The sequence below is a fragment of the Triticum dicoccoides genome, chromosome 7B (assembly GCF_002162155.2).
Source record: "Triticum dicoccoides isolate Atlit2015 ecotype Zavitan chromosome 7B, WEW_v2.0, whole genome shotgun sequence".
NCBI classification, from domain to species: Eukaryota; Viridiplantae; Streptophyta; class Magnoliopsida; order Poales; family Poaceae; genus Triticum; species Triticum dicoccoides.
Window position 1 is genome coordinate 4,391,036 of NC_041393.1, and position 4,235 is coordinate 4,395,270.

The 4,235-nt window shown below is 44.5% G+C and overlaps 1 pseudogene; it reads right to left on the reverse strand.

Moving 5' to 3' along the window:
* Positions 1 to 2,403: 2,403 nt before the first annotated feature.
* LOC119336691 overlaps positions 2,404 to 4,235 on the reverse strand; it is a 3,988-nt pseudogene continuing 2,156 nt past the window's right edge.

Here is a 4,235-nt window from a genome sequence, read left to right on the forward strand (position 1 = left end):
TCAGGGACTTGCAATCAGTTTCCCACACCACCGGTCCCCTCTAGAAGTGTGACAAGGAATGAAGTCCAATCAGCGCAGCTCGGCCCTCCGCTTCCTTGGCCGTGCGTGAGAGTGGTAGCTTCCTACAGACTGAAGACAAGACAACCCCGGCATGATCACGGTTCACTGCTCCGGCCCAACAATTACCATTTTGTTGAGAGAACGACGCGTTAGTATTGCACTTTGCCCAGCCAACTGCAGGGGCCAACCAGCACAAGCGTTGGCCGCTCTCCCCTGGTTTGTACAGAGCCCCAGTAGTTTTGCCCGAAACTGAAGGCTCCCCCAATGAAGCAGTTCTCCATTCCTCCTCATATCTCTGAAGAAAACACACTGATCCCACTATTGATTCCTTGCCCCCTGCATTGACACAGTCATCACGCAAGTGCCAACATCTCCAAAGTAGAAAGAGTATTTTTGCACGTAGATCATCTGACGCCGTGTCCAGAAGTATCTGTAACCAGTCATGACTCGTGTGGCGGAAGCTTTTCTCTCGAGGGAGATCCCAAACTTCCCTCATGGCCTGCCTCAGAGCTCTACTTTTAGTACAGTTAATCACCGCGTGATGCTCGTCCTCTGCTACTGAAGCACAGATGATGCAGGTGCCATCTCGAATGATGGTTCATTTGAACTTATTATGCTGGGTTGCCAGGGTATTAGTTGCTACCCTCCAGCCAAAAATCTTGACTTTGGGGGGTACTTTGGTTTTCCAGATCAAGTCCCATATGTTGCGGTCATTACTGTTGCTAGACGTGCTGGAAGGAGCCAAGTTTGTATGTCTTTCGATGGCGGCCGCAAGTTTGTATGCACTCCTGACTAAAAAATTACCACTCTTTTCATAATGCCACGCGATGCAGTCTGAGCCATCCACCCTTGGAATGGGTATTTTGCAAATCTCATCCGCATCAAAGGACTGAAAATTTTGTCTCACCAGTGTCTCATTCCATTCTTTCCTGCCCAAGTGCATGAGATGGTTTACCCACCTTAACCTCGACCTCATTATGAATGTAGCGGTTTTCAGTCCCTCATCTCTTGGGATCCACTGATCTCGTTGGATCTGGATACTTCTTCCATCTCCCACACGCCAGATAATACCCTTTTTAAGGAGCTCTAATCCAGCCTCAATTCCCTTCCACACAGGTGATGCATCTGACGCAAACACGGTATCCAAAAGGTTGCCATTCGGTAGTATTTTGACTTGAGTACCCTAGCACATAGACTATTTGGGTTCTGTATCAGCCTCCAACTCTGCTTTGCAAGTAGGGCGATGTTAAATAGATGCATGTCCCTGAAACCTATTCCACCCGCTCTATTCGGCATCGCCATGCGTTCCCATGACATCCAGTGAACCTTACGGTGTCCATTCTCGTCACCCCACTAGAAATCTCGAATCAGCTTCTCGTATTTATCGCAGAAACCTTTTGAAAGGAGGAAAACACCCATCGTGTAGCAGCGTAGGGCTTGGAAGACGGATTTGACGTCTACTTCCTTTGCAGCATACGCCATATACTTTTCCGGCCAATCATTGCATCTTTTCCGAAATCTATCCATGATCGGCTGAAAATTTTCATCCTTCATTCTCCTTTCTGGGGTTGGGAGTCCCAAATACTTGTTCTCAAAGGACGAAGAGGTAACTCCCATTGTTCTCTTGATTTCTTCCCTAGTTTCGGGAGGGCAAATCTCACTGAACAGAATAAAACATTTTCTCTCACTAAGGAGTTGGCTTGTACCCTTCTGAAAGTTTTCGAAGACTCTTCGGATTTATTTATTTATTTATGGTCATTTGGTAGGTTATTTGAACACGTAATCAGCCATCTCAGCGTCATGTTTGACTAAACAGCTCTCAAAACCACTTATACGTCTCTAGGGGGTTATCCATCCGGTTATGCCAAGCTTATGGGCATAGATACCTAGTTATATGGACTTCTTTCCAAACAGATTGGTATTTTGCAGTGAAAGATAACTTAGCACATCAATAGATGCATAGACCTTTCCAAAAAGAAAATCTTATATAAGCACGATTTTTCCTTAAAATTGGAACATAGATAGTAATGCATAACTGGAGAAAGTTGAACAACACCTTCACATTGGAAAAGATAGGCTAGCTATAGATATGATATGATCATACATTATTGCAAAAATTAACACAGACAAATGCAGACTTTCCGTCTGCTCGGCATGGGAGCGGCAACAGCGGCACATTGGCGGCTTGTCTCGGCGGTGACAATTTGTCGTTTGGTGGTCCATGATCCTCAATGTAATTTTTATGATCTTTAAGGCGCTTTGAACTTCTGGTGAATCTTTATAATAGATCTGAGCTTTTCGCAAAAAAAACTAAGGTGGACTAGAATGTTATTGATCAAACGATCAACTGCTAAGCTTGCGGAATGCCATGGATGCGCCATCCACTGGCCTTGGGTACGGAAGATAATTTATCTTTGCATCGGGATTGAGCAACTCCCATCTGAAATAAATTAAGACAAGCCAATCAACCTTTGTACCCCAACTTATAGCTGCGTAATTACTTCAGCTAAAGAAAGCTAGTACTCTACTCACTCGTAGCCGACGGAGAGATGATGCAGGATGATGGTGATCTGCATCCTGGCAAGCATGCTGCCTGGGCAGATCCTGTACCCGCCTCCGAACACCTGGTATGTTCCTGGCTTTGCCGGTCGAGCAGTACCTTTGGTCGTTAAGTGAGCTCAGGTAGCGAAAAAATGAAGCAACCTGATAGTTTATGGGGAAAGGCATCCATGATAATAAACTTGAATTGCACCAGATATTAACTAGCTAGTATACTTACATCCCATCTGTCGGGGTTGAAGGTAAGAGGATCCTCGTAGTAGCTGGAGTCGGTGTGCAACGACCTCAATCACACAAGCACAGGCCACCCCTTTGGTATGGTGTAGCCGTGGTACTCTACGTCTTTGTTCGCCACACGGTAGACCATCGATGCGATGTTGGCCATCCGGATTGTCTCCTCCACCACCTTCGATGTGTACTTCATCTTTGGGATGTCGTCGTGGGTGATCATTAAACTCGCCGATGTGGAACCATATTTGCTATTGATCATCGCTACATTCTCACCACGAAGCTTGGCAAGGATGGTGGGGTATTTTGCGAGATGGTAGGTAGCCCACATGATGGCACTGGTAGTGGACTCATAGCCGCCCATGACGAGGGAGACGATGTTATCCACCACCTCCTCGTCGCTTAGCTTCTTCCCCTGCTCGTCCTCAATATGCATCAGTCCACTCATTAGATCATCATATCCCTTGTCCATGTTCTTCCTTGCCTCCAGCACCTCCCGAAAGAATGCGTTCAACTTCTTACGGCACTGCATGCCATTAAATTTTTCCATAATTATTTATTAGTTTATCTGTAACAGCAATATGATTATGAAATTGGATTATCTGTAACTTTAGTTGTGGAAATTGCACATTAGGGGCCAAAGATGAGAGAAAATTTATTAGTTTATCTGTAACAGCAATATTTGCTCTCCTCCACCACTTTCGTAAGCGCGATGAGAGCAAATTGCACATTAGGGGCCAAAAATTGCACACAAGTCCGTGTGGAACTTTAGTTGTGGAAATGCTCATGGAGTGCACATTCATCATACTCAAGTTACACACAATTAAGAAAATATGAACTACCTGACCTCCATGGGATTAACAATAAATAATGAGGATCTTTCATTTATAAATAGGTTTTTTGGACGACCAAGAGAGATATGCTTCGAGAACTTGTAAAGAGTTGCAAACAAAAATACCTTTCGACCTTCGTGAGATGCTGTCCCTGGAAAATTTAACGGGAATGCCCTCACGTCATCAATCAAGCCACGGAACCATTGGTCGATCTTGTCGGTCATAGGGGATTGCTCCATGCTTATGAACATCTTGCAGATGTTAGCAAATGTCACCTGTATCATTGATTAATTATGTTTAGGTCTAGCACTGCGATGGACTATGGTATTGTTGTTTGCCCAAAGAGTTTTTGTATTATTATTACTAATTTTCCACTCCTGCAACAAATATAAAGTGAACACATCACAAGATCACAACATAGTTCAGCCAAGGCAAGACGGGCCAAAATAAATTGAAGAAGTGTCTAGGGCACACGTAAATAAATAATTTCCAAAGTTTCAGTCACTTTTTGCGTCCCACCAGTACAAAATGTAATCGTACAGACTCCGATCCCCC